The sequence below is a fragment of the Xyrauchen texanus genome, chromosome 1, assembly GCF_025860055.1.
Source record: "Xyrauchen texanus isolate HMW12.3.18 chromosome 1, RBS_HiC_50CHRs, whole genome shotgun sequence".
Lineage (NCBI taxonomy): Eukaryota > Metazoa > Chordata > Actinopteri > Cypriniformes > Catostomidae > Xyrauchen > Xyrauchen texanus.
Window position 1 is genome coordinate 63,057,391 of NC_068276.1, and position 21,988 is coordinate 63,079,378.

Sequence of the window (21,988 nt, forward strand, 5' to 3'; positions counted from 1 at the left end):
GGTAACCCGTTATCCTGCTGCCTACCCATTACGCTCTATTACTACCAGGGCCATTATAAGAGCTCTTATGCAGTTTTTTTCTATATTTGGTATACCAAAAGTTGTCCAGACTGACCAAGGCTCAAATTTTATGTCTCGTGTTTTTGCTCAGGTCTTACGCCAGCTTCATATTAAACACAACAAAGCCTCGGCGTACCATCCTCAGAGTCAAGGTGTTCTTTAACGTTTCCACCAGACACTGAAGTCGCTTCTCCGTGCATATTGCATGGAGTTGGGATGTGACTGGGAGGAAGGTTTGCCATGGCTGTTGCTTGCCTCTAGAGAAGTCATTCAAGAGAGTACAGGATTCAGTCCTAATGATTTGGTGTTTGGCCATTCTGTATGTGGACCTTTGGCTGTCCTAAAAGATGGATTGGACCTAAAAGAACCTACAAAAGCCTTGTGTGATTATGTCAATGGTTTTAGGAGACGTCTTTATGAGGCGAGGCGGTTGGCTCGTGAGAAGTTAACAAACACTCAGTCTAAAATGAAGGAGCAGTATGATAAGCGAACGGAGCGTCATGTTTTGGTAGTCGGTGATAAAGTATTGGCTCTTTTGCCGGTTGTGTCATCTCCTTTTCAGGCAAAATTTTCTGGACCGTATACGGTTGTCAAGAAGGTTTCAGATGTTAATTATGTAATTGCCACTCCGGACAGAAGGAAAAGTACTCAGTTGTGTCTCTTGTTCCTTCGGTGGCAGCGCAGGAGCAAGAGGAGATCAGAACTCCTGATGATGGGGTTTTGCGTGCGCGGTTGCACAATTCTGAGACATTGATGCAACTTCCACAATTGCTGCAGCATTTGTCTGGGGACAAAAGTGCTGAGATAATTAATTTAATTAATGACTTTCCAATTCTCTTCTCAGATACTCCGACTCAGACGCATCTCTTGGAACATGATATAGATGTTGGTGAGGCTTCTCCAATTAGGCAGCGTTTTTATCGTGCTTCTCAAGAAAAGCGGAAGTACATCGACACAGAGGTAGAGTATCTTCTCGACACTGGGCTGGCTGAACCTTCGGCATCGGCCTGGGCATCACCATGCCTTCTGGTTAACAAGCCAGATGGTACCTTTAGGTTTTGCACCGATTATCGGAAACTTAATGCGGTCACAAAGCCAGATAGTTTTCCTTTACCTCGTATAGAGGATTGTGTAGACCAGGTTGGTGCCGCGACATTTGTTAGTAAATTTGACCTCCTTAAGGGCTACTGGCAGGTGCCCTTGACTGACCGTGCAAAAGAGGTGTCCAGCTTTATCACTTCGCAAGGGTTGTTCTCATATAAGGTAATGAGTTTTGGGCTGCGAAATGCTCCTGCCACCTTCCAGCGACTGATGAACACCGTGGTCGCTGGTCTAGAGGGTTGTGCAGTGTACTTAGACGATGTGGTGGTCTTTAGTAACAGTTCGGTTGAACACTTGGACTCTATTAGAGCTCTGTTCCAACGCCTTGCCCAGGCTCACTTAACTATCAATCTCGCAAAGTGTGAGTTTGCGCGGGCGACGGTAACTTACCTGGGAAAGGTGGTAGGCCAAGGACAAGTGTGTCCCATTCGTGCTAAGATTTTGGCCATAGATCAGTATCTGTCACCTACAAATAAAAAGGAGTTGATGAGGTTCTTAGGTATGGCAGGGTTTTATCGTTGTTTCTGCCCAAATTTCTCTTCGGTTGTTGCTCCGCTAACTGATCTACTTAAGTCTGGTGTTAAGTATACCTGGACACCTGTTTGCCAGTCTTCCTTTGAATCCGTTAAAGCTCTCTTAACCTCCTCTCTTGTCCTTGCAGCACCGCAGTTGAACCGGGCGTTCAAGCTGCAAGTTGACGTTAGTCAGGTAGGAGTTGGAGCTGTTTTGCTCCAGGAAGATGAACACGGTGTTGATCGTCCGGTTTCTTTTTTTTCTCGAAAGTTTCTTTCTTATCAGGCACATTATGCTGTCATTGAAAAAGAGGCTTTGGCGTTAATCTGGGTGCTTCAACATTTTGATATATATGTAGCTGGTGCTTTTTCTTTGGTGGTCTTCTGTGACCATAATCCGTTAACGTTCTTGCACTCACTTCAGAATCCAAATCAGCGCCTAATGAGATGGGCTCTTTTTCTGCAACCATACCATTTGGATATTCGTCACATTAAAGGCACAGATGATGTGATTGCAGATGCCTTATCTCGTGCCCCCGCTTCTTAATGTTTTGCTGTTGTTACCCTATGTCTTCTTTCCTGTCTCTTCTGTCATTCCAGGGCCCGGATTACAGAAGTTGGACAGTTGTAAGTTGCGTTTGAATAAAGGAGTTCTAAATTTGTATAGAGTATAGTGTGTTTTTGTATATATCTTTTGGATGTGTTGCACATTTTTTTGCACTAAATTTTCACTCTTAACACCAGGGTACTAAGTTTCCTGTAGTGTTATTCACATTATGGGGGTGGTGTAGCGATGCCTCCAAGACCCATTTTTTAAGGGGGGTTGGGTGTTACATCCAGCGATTGTCTGTGTTTCTGTATTTCTTCTGTTTTGTGTCTTGTTGTTATCCTAGGTTACTTCCTGTGCTTAATTGATGGGGATGCCGGCGCGCGAGGCGTGTCCCAGCTGATGGCATAAAGAGGGCTTGGGTGTGGCGAGAGGAAGTGGGAGAGACCGGCTTTGTTCGGTGTTTGAATTGTTGTTTGTATGCAAGTGTAAACTTTTGGAGTTAACAAATAAATCCTTAGACATTTGTTTGCCGAACTTTCTCCTGCCTTTCTTTGTTACTATCTGAGAGCCAGTAGTAACAAATATATATATATATATATCGGTGCTACACTTTCTGCTTCTGGGACATGGGTGGGTGTGATTCTGGATGAACCCAAAGGCAAGAATGATGGAACGGTGCAGGGAAAGCGCTACTTCACCTGCGAGGAGAATCATGGGATATTTGTGTGACAGTCTCCGGTAAGGACACAGGAGATTTGACACTATTGCTAAAGTGCACAAATGAACAACACAGTTGGCAGCTGCTGGGGAGCGTGGAGGAGTGTGACTGGCCCGAAGTCACAACATCTCCTATCTGAACGCCAGCGCAGAGATTTTATTAGCAATGCAATCAGGAACAGCCAATCGCCATCACACAGGTGGAACTAATTATTGGCAAATCAGATGCACCTGAAACAGACATACGAAGCACACACACACAGCAAAACCACAATAGCAATAATGCACAAAACAAACATGGGGCGTAACAATACAGACTTTTGTCTTTTTGTTCAATATTACAGAAGTCCAGGAGACGCAGAAAGCTGGTAAGCAGGTATGACCAACTCCAGCTTTCTTTCTCTGGTTTTGTCTCCATCACCAAACATAATTATACCAGATATATGAAATAAGAGGTGGCCAGCAATGCTGGTCAATCTTTAGTTATTTTAAAGGAAACTATACTTGGACTCCTGAGCGACTGAAACAGTGAACCAAGTGAGAAAGAACCCAGTTCGGATTTTACTTTGGCTTTGAAAGTGGACTCAGATCACTTTTTGCTCCACTTTAGTTGTGATTCAGCCTGAGTTCACTTTCCATTCATACTTTGTTTTCTGGTTTAACTTGAAAATACTTAAAGTAGGGATGCTATGAACATTTTTGGCCGATAATAATAATAAAAAACCGATAGGCTGATACCGATATTTTGCCACTTACATTATTTTATCATCAGATCAATGTTTTGCTTAAGAATTATCCTTCAAAAATGTATAAAGAGGTACAAAAATCTATTTTAATGTTCCAAAAGTAAAAGTGATTCTGTTGAATACAAGACAGGCCAAATTTTAAGTGAGCCACAATGAAAGATGTGTATTTCAAAGCAGCTTTTCGGAAAATGATGCCATAATGTCTTAAAGTCCTTATTGTGCGGTTTAAATAAATATCATGATTGAAAATCATGCCTTAAACTTTTTAGTGAGCAAAAGAAAGTTTAACACTGTTTTGTCTGAACTGAGAAGAAGGAAATTCCTTGCCATCCTGTTTTGACATCGTTGATACACTCTACTAACTTTACGAATTGGGAAATTTAGCTGGGATTAGAGGAAATGTACAGTTTGTTATCGTCGCGTAACTGCTAAAACTAATTTCACAGCTCCTGATAATGTCTCCCAGGGGAAGCATGTACATGGAGATAAGCAGAGGACCTAATACTGAGCCCTGCGGCACGCCATACTTCTGCTTTATCTGAAAACTACCAAAGTGGCAGTGGTTTCATATCTGCATTCTCTTATTTCTTATCAGTGGCTGATACATCAGTGCATACCTAATTATAAGTTACATTTGTACTGTTAACATTCAAATAAACACATTGATTATTAATGGATTATTCTACATAAGTATATACAGTGAGGAAAATAAGTATTTGAACACCCTGCTATTTTGCAAGTTCTCCCACTTAGAAATCATGGAGGGGTCTGAAATTGTCATCGTAGGTGCATGTCCACTGTGAGAGACATAATCTAAAAAACTAAATCCAGAAATCACAATGTATGATTTTTTAACTATTTATTTGTATGATACAGCTGCAAATAAGTATTTGAACACCTGAGAAAATCAATGTTAATATTTGGTACAGTAGCCTTTGTTTGCAATTACAGAGGTCAAACGCTTCCTGTAGTTTTTCACCAGGTTTGCACACACTGCAGGAGGGATTTTGGCCCACTCCTCCACACAGATCTTCTCTAGATCAGTCAGGTTTCTGGGCTGTCGCTGAGAAACACGGAGTTTGAGCTCCCTCCAAAGATTCTCTATTGGGTTTAGGTCTGGAGACTGGCTAGGCCACGCCAGAACCTTGATATGCTTCTTACAGAACCACTCCTTGGTTATCCTGGCTGTGTGCTTCGGGTCATTGTCATGTTGGAAGACCCAGCCTCGACCCATCTTCAATGCTCTAACTGAGGGAAGGAGGTTGTTCCCCAAAATCTCGCAATACATGGCCCCGGTCATCCTCTCCTTAATACAGTCCAGTCGCCCTGTCCCATGTGCAGAAAAACACCCCCAAAGCATGATGCTACCACCCCCATGCTTCACAGTAGGGATGGTGTTCTTGGGATGGTACTCATCATTCTTCTTCAAACACGGTTAGTGGAATTATGACCAAAAAGTTCTATTTTGGTCTCATCTGACCACATGACTTTCTCCCATGACTCCTCTGGATCATCCAAATGGTCATTGGCAAACTTAAGACAGGCCTTGACATGTGCTGGTTTAAGCAGGGGAGCCTTCCGTGCCATGCATGATTGCAAACCATGACGTCTTAGTGTATTACCAACAGTAACCTTGGAAACGGTGGTCCCAGCTCTTTTCAGGTCATTGACCAGCTCCTACCGTGTAGTTCTGGGCTGATTTCTCACCTTTCTTAGGATCATTGAGACCCCACGAGGTGAGATCTTGCATGGAGCCCCAGTCCGAGGGAGATTGACAGTCATGTTTAGCTTCTTCCATTTTCTAATGATTGCTCCAACAGTGGACCTTTTTTCACCAAGCTGCTTGGCAATTTCCCCGTAGCCCTTTCCAGCCTTGTGGAGGTGTACAATTTTGTCTCTAGTGTCTTTGGACAGCTCTTTGGTCTTGGCCATGTTAGTAGTTGGATTCTTACTGATTGTATGGGGTGGACAGGTGTCTATGCAGCTAATGACCTCAAACAGGTGCATCTAATTTAGGATAATAAATGGAGTGGAGGTGGACATTTTAAAGGCAGACTAACAGGTCTTTGAGGGTCAGAATTCTAGCTGATAGACAGGTGTTCAAATACTTATTTGCAGCTGTATCATACAAATAAATAGTTAAAAAATCATACATTGTGATTTCTGGATTTTTTTTTTTTAGATTATGTCTCTCACAGTGGACATGCACCTACGATGACAATTTCAGACCCCTCCATGATTTCCAAGTGGGAGAACTTGCAAAATAGCAGGGTGTTCAAATACTTATTTTCCTCACTGTATTATATTCATGTGATGTGTGTTCCTGATTTAAGCTTATTTTCACTGAAATCTGAAAGATCTTGGTGTTCTTTTAACATTCATTCATTTCGCAAAATCACCATTTTAGTGCCACACTTTTCTGTTTCATGTTCTTTTGCCTGGCTTTTATATTGTTGGACTCCACTTTGAATTCTGTGGTGTAAAATTGCAGTTGCCATGCCAACATCCCACTGAAATACACACACATGTTTGCATGAAAACAATATCATCACGTTGGATTTTTCTCATGTCGCCACAGTATTTGGTTCTGATTGGTTCACGATGAAGTTGTCATTTGAATATCACACGCATGAGGTAGCAGAGCAAGATTTCATTCTTCATATGATGTCTGAGGGTTGGGCAATGTATACACAGTATCTCTCTCTCTCTCTCTCTCTCTCTTTCTCTCTACATACATACAGTAGATGTATACATTCACCGGCCACTTTATTAGGTACACCTGCACATCTACTTATTCATGTGATTATCTATTCAGCCAATCGTGTGGCAGCAGTGTAATGTATAAAATCATGCCGATATGGGTCAGGAACTTCAGTTAATGCTCACATCAACCATTAGAATGGGGAAAAATGTGATCTCAATGATTTAGACCAGAGGTCTTATTTTCCTGGTCAATGGCTGTGCCGAGCTTTTAAGTCCTCGTGGTGATGTAGTGACTCGCCTCAGTCTGGGTGGCGGAGGTCGAATGCCAGCTGCCTCCGCGTCTGAGACAGTCAATCCGCGCATCTTGTCATGTGGCTTGTTGAGCGCATTGCCACGGAGACATAGCACGTGTGGAGGCTTCACGCCATCCTACGCGGCATCCACGCCCAACTCTCCACGCTCCCCAAAGAGAGCGAGAACCACATTATAGCGACCCTTAGGAGGTTACCCCATGTGACTCTACCCTCCCTAGCAACCGGGCTCTATCATTTCCCAGGGGTTGATTTTTATTTTATTTTTTATTAAAATGATCAAATTAAAACTGACTTAGAAACTTGTTACCAGGCCTTCATCATTTATTTTTAGTACCTTTCAAATGACTTTCATGTTTAGATTTGACTGTTTTAGTCTTGTCCCAGTGCCAGACTTTCAATAATAAACTAAGAAAATACATTATAAAAATACTACAAGTGTAGTAGTAGTAGTAGTAGTCCTTTATTGTCACATAGTAAACCAGTGAAATTGGCCATCGACCTGTCCATACAAACATACATATGACAAGGGGATAGACAGGACAGGAAGACAGGGAATTAGAAGAAATACAGCATGACATGAGGAGAGGAGAGGAGAAAAAAAAGGCAGCCCCCAGACTATGCTCCTTAAGAAGTACAGTGTGGGAACAGGGAAAAAACACCTCAGCAACATTAGCACATAATCAGTACACTCTACAACATGAACAAGACTTGCAACAGGGGAGGGATTGGGGGTGGAGGTGGCCCAGCACAGGCAAGCAGCCATCCGGACCTGCAGCCATGTTCGGCGCTGGTCACAGACCCGCCTGTCAGACTGGGGGTACAAAGCGGCTAAGGCAGGGATAGGGTATCGGGCGGATGATTGCATATCTGTATATATGTGTAAGAGTTCATGTGTGTGTAGGCCTGGAGAGTCGCTATGCCAGCATCTAATCTAGGTGCCTCAGTCCGCAGGGTTGTCATAGCGATACACAGCAAGTTGCCATGGAGACAACCTTGATCAGGTCCCAGACATAGTCAACAATCACTAGGTGTTTGGGGAGTCGGGGAAGGAACGCGAGAGTGGCTCACTGCAGTGCTCTTCCGGGGGAGTTGTTGTTCCAACAGCGGCCTTGGCCAAGGCCAGTGCTGGTTGAGGGTGGCCGAAACAGATAAGATTGGGATTGTTTGGTCTTAAGGAGAGTAGCCGCATTCTAATTTACACGGCTATTCTCCTGGTCCATTTTGGTCTCTGAAACGATCCATTTGCCTTTGCAAAGCTGTGAGCTTCTCCATGATGTTATCCGTATTTTGGTTCATAGACCCAGTCTGAGTGCAGACAGCTCTGCCCACTGTTTCAATCATGACGGGCAGCCTTGTGAGGCTTTGGACAGCTGTCACCGTCTTCTTAACTCCTCGATAAACCAGGGCAATGCCTAATCCAATCAGCAGAAGACCTGTTATCATGGTACCGAATAGGTAGATATCTTCAACGTCCTCCACGGAAAGAGCCGCCAGACACACGACCGCCACCTCTCCCACGCGTCCATCGTGTAGCCAGCTGCGAACGTTCCGTCAGGGCAGACAGGTTCCCCCGAACCCAAGCTTCTCGTCGAGAAGATGGTGTCAATTGCGTTGAGAGACCAGTTGATCAAATCCATGATGACTTAGTTTGAAGAGCAGTGCTGAGAGAGTCTCTCAAGTACAAGACAGTAGACTAGATATGACGAGAGGAGCAAAGCAGGGAAGATAAGGGTAGGGAGAGGGTGAGAAAATGCGACCGCCTTCGTTGAGAGCCAAGAGAGAGTGAAAACCATGATCCTCTGAACAAAGAGTGAATATCAACATTCATATTGAAAATCATCGAAAGGCAGAATCTTTTCATCTCTTGTCTGAACCCTTGAGTCTTGCTCAGAGATAACATGCATCTGACATGCTCACATCGCTGTCTTCTGTGGTTTGGGATGACTTTTTTTTTTAAGCGGTTTTATTCCTGCATATCTTCACAGTATGTTTCTTTGTCAACCTAACCCTAACTCTGTTAAAATCTCTTTCCTGTGGCAAACCCCTCAACTTGACCCTGTTTACCGCACCTCCCTCAGACTGCTGTGCGCCGCAGTACCAAGGTGAGCCTGAACGCTGCGGTAAAGCTCTCTGGAAATGATTCATTAATCTATCGCTATGTTTGGAACGGCTTACTACCACTATTTCTGGGGCCGGTTGCATCAACATCGCCATTAACTTAAGACTTCGTCTAACAATTAGTCTGACTAGCTAAAGACGCCAGAGAAAGCCTTTTGCATAAAACAATCTAGCAGCTGTCTTTAGTAAGACCTTCTAATTACCATTGATTTGTGGGAAAAGTCCCTCCCTAGTAGCCTAAACACCTTAAAATAAAATGGATTTCAACTAAAAGTTTAGCAATATGATGCTAACATTTTTGTCAAAATAATAATAATAAGCTAATGTTACTAATGTAAAATTGTAATACATTTTAGTAATGGTGGGTTATTATGTGTAAAGCATGATAACGGCGCCTTCTAATGGACTGTTGTTGAATTCCCATCACCATAATAAGAAAAAAATGAAAATAATAATATCGATATTTGGCCTGCAAAATTTCACGATATATCGATATCTTTTCCCACCTCTAATTTTACATATGGAGCCACATTGAGAGCCCCATATCTCTGGGATTTAACCTTAAAAATGCCTTAAAAATGGAGATGCAGAAAGTAAAGTTTGTTTCAAACCAGAATCTTAAAGGATATTAAGATATATTTAATATCTCTGGAGTTACAGGCACTCAAACTTTGCAAAACAACACAATAATGTTGTTTTTTTTCCCCAACATTTTTGGACACGCGCTATTGTCATATAATGCAACAAAGGGTGCTTAAGTCAACTCATGTTAGTAATGGACTTTCCTATATGTGTAAAAATACAATAATGATGCTGACACCTTTCTAAGGTATTTATTATCATTTGAACTGTAGTTTTGCTGAAATCATAGGCTAAAATTGTCATTTTGTCCCCCCTCAACATAATACTGGATCGGTCCGTAAATGTTGATCTGTATCATTTTAACAGGTTCGAGTCTTCACACTGGGATCGCGAGCAGCGTGTCGCCGTGTAGCAGAAGCGTACCAGAGATTTGATGCAGAGACTTTTTGGCTTTCATCTTTGTTTATGCATTTATTTTACCAGTAGTTGACACGGAATAACCATTGTGATGGTTACCACTGTATCATCAGTGCTTATCGGCACAACATACTACATGCTATTTGCTCATTTATTTGCTCATTTAGTATGGTACAATATTACAGTATGAATGTAATCAGTATTCTAGTATAATCCGTTTACTGTACAGTATGCTAGTTTTCCATTTCAAACTCATTGATGTGCATCTGATGCATAAATACATTTTCACTTTGATGCATGGCCTCCAGATCTTGCACTTTTGTCTTTGACTTGTCTTTTATATTTTTCAATGCACAGTCATATAGTTTCTGTATGGAGGCAGTTAGGCAGCTTGGGTTAAATGTGTCATAATGTTTATTGTGCGTAACAGTGGAACACTCCCGGACGCATTTCCATCTCCAGTTCCCTCCCCTCTCTCATAATAGTATGTACCAGATCTCCCCCAAAATCACCTGAGTTGGTACCACCTGGTTCTGATCCTACAACTGATCCAAGATCAGAGCTATTACACCATCACAACTGATCTGAAACTACTGTACATCAGAACCGAGGGTGGAGGGTTTTCTCTTCTCAAGGGTCTGGTGAGCACTGCGCATGTGCTGGAGCGATAATTAGCGTGCTAACAGCTCAATACAACTGTCTCTGTAAAGTTTCATCTTTAAATTTTCCTTCTTTAAAGCACCGATGCTACAGCCGTACATGTTTAGATGGATGTCTGGCCGTTGCGTCACGAATCGCTCTGTTTTGCAATGTCTCACCAGGAGCTATGCGTTTTTAGATGGCATGTCAAATAGAAAATAATCCAACTTTGATCCAAAATTGGCACAAATGAACATTTTGTAGCACACAGTGCGGTCAAAATTGTTTTGTTTTTTAAATAATTTTAAATCCGTTTTTATTATTGATTGTTGATGATGTTTTATGATATATTGAAAAACACATCTTGTGATCCCTGCAATCAGAGTTGCGCTCCATCCAGCTGTGCTTGAACGTAAGAATGCGTCCTCATCTTGTGCTGTCACAAGTGTCAAGGAAGCCTGTGTGTGGTTTGATGCGTGTTGTCTATACAGCTGGAGTTTCGCTTACTGCCCCCAGCTGAAAAAAGGTGCTACATCCTGCTTCAGTTACTCCAATGGTAGAAATATTGCTCATTACGGTCCTGGGACATGATTAATTGTGTTATTTTTTTAAACACCGAGTTAACACGCTAAAAACGAGATGTCACTTGATAATCTTGGTGCTGTAACACCCTCTTGTTTGCACGCAGTATGTAATGCGCACGACTAGCATGCAGCATAGAAGAAACATTTGCCACGCCCCTGACAACACGTCAACGTCAACCTGCTAAAGTTTGAGCATTCGTGAATAGCAAAGCAGACATCAGAATTATTGTATAGAGGTGACCGATGGTGGATTTTGCCGATACGTTAACTATGGTGGTGGAAAAGGCTGATAAATGGTTAACCATCCAATAGTTTTAAAAAATCGATCTATATAATAATAATTACAAATTCTTTCCTTACTATGAAGGGCATAGACATTGAGGCTGCAAAACAAATAACATCCCAAAAGCAGTTTATTGTGCAACCAAAACCCCAATAATAACCAGAGAAATGAAGATTTGGTGCATAACGTGGAACTTTTTACTTAAAACAAGCCAGAAATACACTGAGGACTCTTATTTTGAAAAACAGAGATTTGGCTCCGTTACAATGCTCTATATGCAATATTTACCAAATTATGTTTTTTTATAGCCTATAGATTCACCAGAAAACACGTATATATTTCACCACACTTGTTCTCTCTTTGCAGATGGGTCGTCCCTCTGTTGGTGGTTCGGGGCTTTCAGTATCCATGTTAGCAGAGAGCGAGACCACCTCATCGTCCCAGACTGCACTGGGAGCGCCGGTTGCAACACCTTCAGCACAACCCCATCCGCGACCACTAACAAGGTGAGTGACCGGCCACACTGTTGCTCTTCTGTGCCTTTTAATGCTGTTCATACTGAAGTCTTTGCTACTAAGAGTCAAAACGATGAGTCCTTTTTCCCCAGACCTTTAGATTGAATTTCACAAAATCACATTTTGTAATGCTCTCTCTGTAGGAGGAGGAGTCTCTGCGTGGTCAAGTGAAGGATCTGGAGGAGAAGTTGGAAACTCAAAGGATGAAGCGTTCAGAAGATAACGTCAAACTGAAGGAGATGGAGAAAGACAAGATTCAGCTGGAGCAGCTGCAGGAGTGGAAGAACAAGATGCAAGAGCAGCAGAACGAACTGCAGAAACAACTCAGAGGCCAAGAAGGTGCTGAAACTGGATTGATGGATTGATGGATGGACGGATGGATGGATGGATGGACGGATGGACTGATGGATGGACTGATGGATGGACTGATGGATGGACTGGATGGATGGATGGATGGATGGATGGATGGATGGACTGATGGATGGACGGATGGATGGACTGATGGACGGATCGGTTGACGGATGGATGGATTGATGGATTGATGGATTGATGGATTGATGGATGGACTGATGGATGGACTGTGGACTGATGGATGGATGGACTGATGGATGGATGGACTGATGGACGGGTGGACTGATGGACTGACGGATGGATGGGTGGACTGACGGACGGATGGATGGATGGACGGTTGACTGATGGATGGATGGAGGGATGGATATACGGACGGTGGACTGATGGATGGACGGACTGATGAATGGATAGATGGATGGATGGATGGATGGATAGACGGTTGACTGATGGACAGTGGACTGATGGATATACGGACGGTGGACTGATGGATATACGGACGGTGGACTGATGGACGACTGATGGATGGATGGACGGTTGATGGATGGATGGATGGATGGACGGACTGATGTATATACGGAAGGTGGACTGATGGATGACTGATGGATGAATGGACGGTTGATGGATGGATGGACGGACTGATGTATATACGGACGGTGGACTGATGGACGGACTGATGGACTGATGGACTGACTGATGGATATACGGACGGTGGACTGATGGATGGATGGACTGATGGATATACGGACGTGGACTGATGGATGGACTGATGGATGGATGGATGGACGGACTGATGGATATACGGACGGTGGACTGATGGATGGACTGATGGACGGACTGATGGATATATGAACGGTGGACTGATGGATGGATGGACTGATGGATATACGGACGGTGGACTGATGGATGGATGGATGGATGGATGGACGGTTGACTGATGTATGGATGGATGGATGGATGGACGGTTGACTGATGTATGGATGGATGGATGGATGGATGGACGGTTGACTGATGTATGGATGGATGGATGGATGGATAGATAGATTAATTTTTGATCACCCTCTAAGGGAAATCCATAATGGAGTGCAACAGTGCCCGCCCACTTTTTCTGCCACCTGTGTTCCAGAAGTATTTTTCCCATTCAATTTTTGCTCAGGTTGTTCTTAAAATCCTCCATAAGAGTTGTGCTCCATGTACCCAAGCAACCAGCTCCGAGGTGTATCACAACATAACAAACGTATGTTTTAAGGCAAGGAAGTATTTGAAAATTGGGCAAAAAGACAGGTACAAGACTGTGAACTTACCATCTGTAAAGAGGGCACGACCTGTAATCCCATGAAGCATTTCAAATAATGTCATTAAATAATAAACAATGAAAATATATTTTAACAATATCATGCTCGCAGCCGTGCTGTATTGCACTATATCAGCACGGCTGTGATTTGGCCACAGGCACGAGGTCATAGTAAATCCCAGCCGCGCTGATTTAGACCATAAAGCACGATCGCAAATGTGACAGTTCAAAGAAAATAAAACCCAAAAAATAAAAAATATGGACTGTCACAAAAGATGCGCACAAACCTCTAAATCAAAAACATCACGTCAGAACTAGTAAGGACGGCTTGGGCTGTTTCTAACAAGCTATTGGAGAAACAAGAATATGTGTGTTTGCGTTCAGGATGAGGGATTTGTCATCGTCTGAGAAGCAGGAACACGTGAAGCTTCAAAAACAGATGGAGAAGAAGAACTGGAGACACTGCGTGCACAAAAAGAGAAACTACAGGGGAGATGAACCATGCTGAAGCCACCATAGATGAGCTCAAAGAACAGGTGCGTGTGCGTGTGTGTGGCTTCAGAGAACATGTTCAAATGAATTTAAAATGCATCAATAGATTTTTGCATTTACATTGCGTGTGTGTGTGGCGCACCATATTCAAATCAATTTAAAAGGCTCATATCATTTATTTCCCTTCATCTTATTTTGAGATAAAGTAACTTACAGAACGTCCACAACATTCTGAAAGATGAAAACATTGAAGTTTAAATGTGTAATGTTCTCAGTGCTTAATATGAAGAGACAACTCCAAGACATTCAAAGGTACATTTTCTTAAAAACTCTAAACATTGTTTCGCTGTGGCGCATTTGCTGCCAAAATAAAAGCTCAACATTTTTGAACTCTTTGGTTTAACTGGGACAGTTAGCGATGTCTAAGGCCCTGTGGTTTCCACGTTGCAGAAAATACGGACGGAATCACAGAATCTTTACATAAAAACGGAATTTACTTATAAACACGGAATCTCGCGGAATTTGCATATTTTACTGTGTTGGTATTCCAAAACTCCTGAGTGTCCTCAACATTGTAATAGGGGTGTGTTTATTAAATTAGCATCAGCTTTTATTGTAGTAACGATTGTAGGTTTAATAATGGCTTTAATATATCACTTTGATTTAGCTCACTGCTGCTCGTAATTCATGTACATTTCTAATATTAATACATAAGGCACTTTCAACTTTTTGGAAGAAGTAATTTTATAAGTCATTTAGTTGATATTTTACAAGTAAAAATTGGTTAAAAATGGAAAATCCAAAACGAATGAAAATAAATCAGAAAAGTCGGATCTGAAAAAAATAAGTGAGATATGTACTAGTGGGCACAGAGAGCGACAACAGGAACTTTTTGCAGGGGCAATTTTCACCACGATATTTTGATATTTTATCCCCTTTCTCCCCAATTTGGAATGCCCAATTCAAACTACTTAGTAGGTCCTTGTGGTAGCACGGTTGCTCACTTCAATCCGGGTGGCAGAGGACGAGTCTCAGTTGCGTCCGCGTCTGAGACGTCAATCCAAACATCTTATCACATGACACCGCGGAGACTCACAGCATGTGGAGTCTCATGCTACTCTCCACGATCCACACACAACTCACCACACGCCCCATTGAGAGAACCACTAATCACCACCACGAGGAGTTTACCCCATGTGACTCTACCCTCCCTAGCAACCGGGCCAATTTGGTTACCCCATGTGACTACCCTCCCTAGCAACTGGGCCAATTTGGTTGCTTAGGAGACTCACAGCATGTGGAGGCTCATACTACTCATATATATATATATATATATACACACACACACACACACACACACACACACACAACATATTCTGAAATACATTTTTAATGAGTGTTTGTGAATTATGTCAAAACTTAGTGAGCTGCCTACCTAGGGAATGTTTTAAGTGCTCCTGATCCGTATGCTGTTTCAAAAAGGTGTGCGATATAATTATGCTTCCTTTCCTCATTAAACCTCATCAGGGTGAAATATATATATGTAACAGAGCCATATCCCTGTGACTTCAAAATAAGAATCCCTTGAGTGTTTCACAATAAACTGCATGTGGGATTTTATTCATTTTGGACTTGTGTAGCATCTACGTCCATGCCGTCATTGTATGGAAAGATTTTTCCTGTAAGCTCTAGCAATGCCAAGATCATGTGTTCAATTCCCAAAGAACACACAAACTGATAAAATGATGCAAAGCACACACTCAAACTATCTGCCTGTACCACGACCTCTAGTACAGGCGATATATTACATTAATAATCACACTGGGCCATGTAGGGAACTGCTTAACCAGAGGTGAGAAACTAATGTCAAAAATACACAAAACGCCAAAATAAAAGCGTGATTTAAATGGATGTATGTGGTTTGTTTTTTGTTTGAATGTTTCTCTTGTTGGGCACACACAATGTGTTTGAAAATTGTGCCTTGAAAAGAGTGGGAACCCTGATTATGCACCCAATTTCAGCCTTTAAAATCAGTCATTTACGAGGATCCGTCTTGGTAGGGAAGCTAGCAGCCTTTGTACGCAATAGATATCAAGGCAGCTCACTAGCCTTATTCTTCATTCTCTGCACAGTGGCTTTAAACCTTGACCTCTGTTGCATTGCTTAAGAAGCGATGAACGAGATGAATGACGAGCTGCAGGAGAAGGCTCGCGAGACAGAGCTGGAACTGCGCGAGCAAATGGACCTTTTCACTGTTTGTTTTTTTTTAAATGTTTCTTTTCTCTTCTGCATAAACAGGAAGTGAACCGTGAGCTGACTAATCAGCAGAGCAGCACGGCCGAACAGCTGCAGCAGCCGGCGACTGAACTCTTCGACTTCAAGATCAAGTTTGCAGAGAATAAAGCCTATGCTAAAGTACGAATAGCCTTGCACACACACACACTTTAACCTTTTAAAGGTATATTGAAAGGTGTGTGTGTGTGTTTTTGAGTATAATAACTTGAAAATAGCTTGAATCAATTTAGAATGCATAAAAAGTTAGCTAATAACAATTCATCACTACTATCAAAGTAAATCTTCATCTTGCTTTTTTTGTTTAAATGTTGTCTATTTTTAAACACAATGTCATTTTGACCAGGTGCAACTTTATTTCTGGAAAATATGTTCATTGCAAATTGTGCACAATGACATTGTGGCTTGAACATGCATAATAATTAGGGCACTTGTTTGTGGAGTTAACTTGTTAACTGAATGATTACTAATAAAGATGATGATGTGTTGTCAGGTGGAGTTGATCAGTAAACAAGGAGAAGTTCGATCTGAACGGCGGTTCGGTGGAGCGCGCCGGACTGCGAGGAGTTTTGCGTCCGGTCTGGTTTATTCTCTGACTCTGCTGCAGGCCACACTGCACAAATATGGACTGTAGGTACATTGCTACTGCACTCCACATTAGAGATGAAGCGAAATCAACTGGAAAAACGTGTTTAATTTTCACAGACCCATTACAGTTAAATACGACGATGAGTTCAATTTGCATTTGTTTTCCCTTGTTTGGCGTGCACAGAGTACCTGTTACACATTCAAAGTTGGATATTTTTAGTGCTATACTTTTTAAAATATACCATATTAAAAACATTTCAGAATCTGGATGTTATTGTATTTGTAAAGACAGTAAAAGGAAGAATGTGGGGTCATTCATTGAAATGTTATAATAAGAGGATCAGTTTTGGGTCATTTGCTTAATGAAGTAATCCACTTAAACTTCTCTGATGGTAATGGTAATCGGATGAATAATTACCTTGTCAAAAAAGTAATCACATTTTACATTTACTTTCTAAAACACTCAATATTAAAAAAGGGTTGAGTAGCACAGTGATGAAGTTCAGCAGCGAGATCCTTTCACTGCGTGGAGATCTGTTGCATTTTTGTTACTTTTGTTTATTTGTCATGTTTTTTTGTCACTCCCAATCGGATTCACCAGGGATGAACTGCTGAATTATTCGGCAGAGCATACCTGATCATTTTATGCCGGTGTTTGATTATTCAGATGTTTTATTAGACATCTTAGTTGGAGGCGCAGTGGTGTTCTACAAGTGCCCCAAGAGACTCAAGCGAGGGAAACATGCCGGCACTCTTGTGAAGTTTCGTCAACGCGGCTTTATGACTCCACTGCCGAATATTCATCACCCCCGCTCTGATCTTCTCTTCTCACACGCACACACACCATAACACCTCCTGGAACCCCCCTCGTCTCACCTGCACGTATGGTCTGTGAGGAGGATGTGTGCCAGGTCTTTCAGAAACAAAAGACAAGGAAAGCTTCAGGCCCAGACGATGTCTCACCTGCCTGTCTGAAAGTCTGAGCTGACTAACTGGCCCCCATCTTCACACAGATCTTCAATAGTTCACTGGAGCAGTGTGAAGTTCCCTACTGCTTCAAACGCTCCACCATCATTCCAGTCCCCCACATGTATGTCTCCAGAGTGAGGAAACGTGTAGGTGGAATTTTTTTTGAATGTTTTGAACGTTTTGAACTGTTGCCCTCTGGCCGGTGCTACTGAGCACTCAGCGCCAGGACATCTGGGCACAAGAACAGTTTTTACCCTCAGGCCATTTAGCACAAGAACAATTAACTGCCTTCAGGACTCCCATAGTGCAATAATGTATAAATATGCCATGGATATATATATAAATTCACTCATATTTAATGAAATAACTTTACATGCCCTTAACTTGTAAATATATATTTTTATTTTTGTCTATTTATACTCTTAGCTCGTTTTATATTCTGTGTCTCACTGGAATGTTCTGTGTGCAATTCCTTGTGTACACGAGCACACTTGGCAGAAAAGGAAACAAATCGTAATTCACTAATGGGATTATAGTAACTCATAACTTTTGTTATCAGATCAGAACAATTTATGTATTGTTTCAAATTTAATTCTGGCATGAAATGTGCTTAATTCTCATGAATATAATGTCACAATGCAAACAAAAACAAAAACAAAAAGTCTTAAAATTGGCTTAATTTTCTTTTAGTGAAATAAAACATATTTTTCTTCCTTTTTTTTGTTTGGTGATAGCTGGGCATCTTCATGAGATTCACCCTTGTGCTGGTTGAGCTGCTGTGCGTTTCTATACACAGAATATTCCAGTACAACCTCCTGGTCTCTCAGCGACTCAACCGCCGGTCTCTCTATGCTAATGAGGAACTGAGTGCTAAAACACTCACAGCGGTGTCCCAGAATGTAAACTGACTTAACATGATGCTTTAAGTGCTTCCTCGTGTGTGTGTGTGTGTGTGTGCTCTTTACACTCAGGGATCAGTTGTGATCATTTATATTTGTATATCTTGAGTTTGGTGTTGCGTTCGTTGGTTCAGCTGCTGAAACACACTATTGCTGAAGCAGAACAAAAGCCGCAGATGTGAAGTGTCACTCTCATATGATGCATTTTAGTTCAAAGGCTCTGTGACTTTGTTCAAAAGCATTCTGTATTAAAAGTGTTAGTTCACCCAAACAATTCAAATTCAGTCATCATTTACTCACTATCGTGCCATTTTAAACCCATTTGACTTTCTCTTTGATGTGGAGCATAAAAGGGATATTCTGAACACTCTTGAACGCCTCTCTCTCTCTGTGTGTCTCTCTCTCTCTCTGTGTGTGTGTGTCTCTCTATCTTTCTTTGGGTGTGTGTGTGTCTCTCTCTCTCAGAGCTCTGAGTCAGTGCAGTGTTGAGGTGTATAAGCGGATGGGGACTGTGTATTCAGAGATGAGTGTTCATGAGCGTTCTCTGGACTTCCTCATTGATTTGCTTCATAAAGATCAGCTGGATGAGATGGTTCAAGTGGAGCTGCTCACTAAAGCCATTAAATACTCCCTGGTACAAACACATTGTTCTGTCATGTTGGAGACTTAATATCATGTATTTAGTTGTGTTGTTTTGCTACTGTATTATATTATATATTGACTAGGGCTGTCAATCGAGTCTTTTTAATTAAATTAATTACACAATATGCAGATTAATTAAAAGCACATATATAAACGGCACGACTAATTGCAATTAATCGCATATATAAATTATCATGATTAAGCACATAAACGCCATGATTAATTGCAATTAATCGCATATATAAAAATGTCACGATTAATCGAATATTTTCGATTAATATTTAAATGGCACGACTAATTGCAATTAATCACTATATAAAAATATCATGATTAACCGAATATATAATTCTCACGATTAACCGAATATATAATTCTCACGATTAACCGCATACATAAACATCATGATTAATCGCATATATAAAAATATCACGATTAATCGAATATATAAATATCATGATTAATCGCAGTCAATCGCATAAATAAATCATGTTCAACTGCATATAAAAATATCATGATTAATCGAAAGTAATCGCATACGTAAATATCGCGATACGATCAATCGCATATATAAATATGATTAATCGCATCTATAAATATCAGGATTAATCGCATATGTAAATGGCACGACTAATTACAATTAATCCCATATATAAAAATAGCACGATTAACCGCATATATAAATATCACGATTAATCGCATATATAAATATCATGATTAACCGCATATATAAATAGCACGATTAACCGCATATATAAATATCATGATTAATCGCATATATAAATATCACGACTAAACGCATATATAAATATCATGATTAACCGCATATATAAACATCAGGATTAACCGCATATATAAATAGCACGATAAATCGCATATATAAATAGCACGATTAATCGCAATATATAAATAGCAGGATTAATCGCAATATATAAATATCACGATTAATCGCATGTATAAATAGCACGATTAAGCGCATGTATAAATAGCATGATTAATTGCATGTATAAATAGCACGATTAATCGCATGTATAAATAGCACGATTAATCGCATGTACAAACAGCACGATTAATCGCATGTACAAACAGAACGGTTAATCGCATGTATAAACAGCACGGTTAATCGCATGTATAAATAGCACGATTAATCGCATGTATAAATAGCACGATTAATCGCATGTATAAATAGCACGATTAATCGCATGTATAAATAGCATGATTAATTGCATGTATAAATAGCACGATTAATCGCATGTATAAATAGCACGATTAATCGCATATATAAATATCATGATTAACCGCATATATAAACATCAGGATTAACCGCATATATAAATAGCACGATAAATCGCATATATAAATAGCACGATTAATCGCAATATATAAATAGCACGATTAATCGCAATATATAAATAGCACGATTAATCGCATGTATAAATAGCACGATTAAGCGCATGTATAAATAGCATGATTAATTGCATGTATAAACAGCACGATTAATCGCATGTATAAACAACACGATTAATCGCATGTATAAACAACACGATTAATCGCATGTATAAATAGCACGATTAATCGCATGTATAAATAGCACGATTAATCTCATGTATAAATAGCACGATTAATCGCATGTATAAATAGCACGATTAATCGCATGTATAAATATCACGATTAAGCGCATGTATAAATATCACGATTAAGCGCATGTATAAATATCACGATTAAGCGCATGTATAAATATCACGATTAATCGCATGCATAAATATCACGATTAACCGCATGTATAAATAGCACGACTAATCGCATGTATAAGCAGCACGACTAATCGCATGTATAAATAGCACGACTAATCGCATGTATAAATAGCACGACTAATCGCATGTATAAATAGCACGACTAACCGCATGTATAAATAGCACGACTAATCGCATGTATAAATAGCACGATTAATCGCATGTATAAATAGCACGACTAATCGCATGTATAAATAGCACGATTAATCGCATGTATAAATAACACGATTAATCGCATGTATAAATAGCACGATTAATCGCATGTACAAACAGCACGATTAATCGCATGTATAAATAGCACGATTAATCGCATGTACAAACAGCACGATTAATCGCATGTACAAATAGCATGATTAATCGCATATATAAATATCACGATTAATTGCATGTATAAACATCAGGATTAACCGCATATATAAATAGCACGATAAATCGCCTATATAAATAGCACGATTAATCGCATGTATAAATATCACGATTAATCGCATATATAAATATCATGATTAACCGCATATATAAATAGCACGATAAATCGCATATATAAATAGCACGATTAATCGCAATATATAAATAGCACGATTAATCGCAATATATAAATAGCGTTAATCGCATATAAATACGCGATTAAGCGCATGTATAAATAGCACGATTAATTGCATGTATAAACAGCACGATTAATCGCATGTATAAACAGCACGATTAATCGCATGTATAAATAGCACGATTAATCGCATGTATAAATAGCACGATTAATCGCATGTATATATAGCACGATTAATCGCATGTATATATAGCACGATTAATCGCATGTATATATAGCACGATTAATCGCA

The 21,988-nt window shown here is 40.6% G+C and overlaps 1 pseudogene; it reads left to right on the forward strand.

Moving 5' to 3' along the window:
* The first annotated feature begins 305 nt into the window (after positions 1-305).
* The window catches only part of LOC127645763 (dynactin subunit 1-like), a 32,651-nt pseudogene continuing 10,968 nt past the window's right edge, over positions 306-21,988 (forward strand).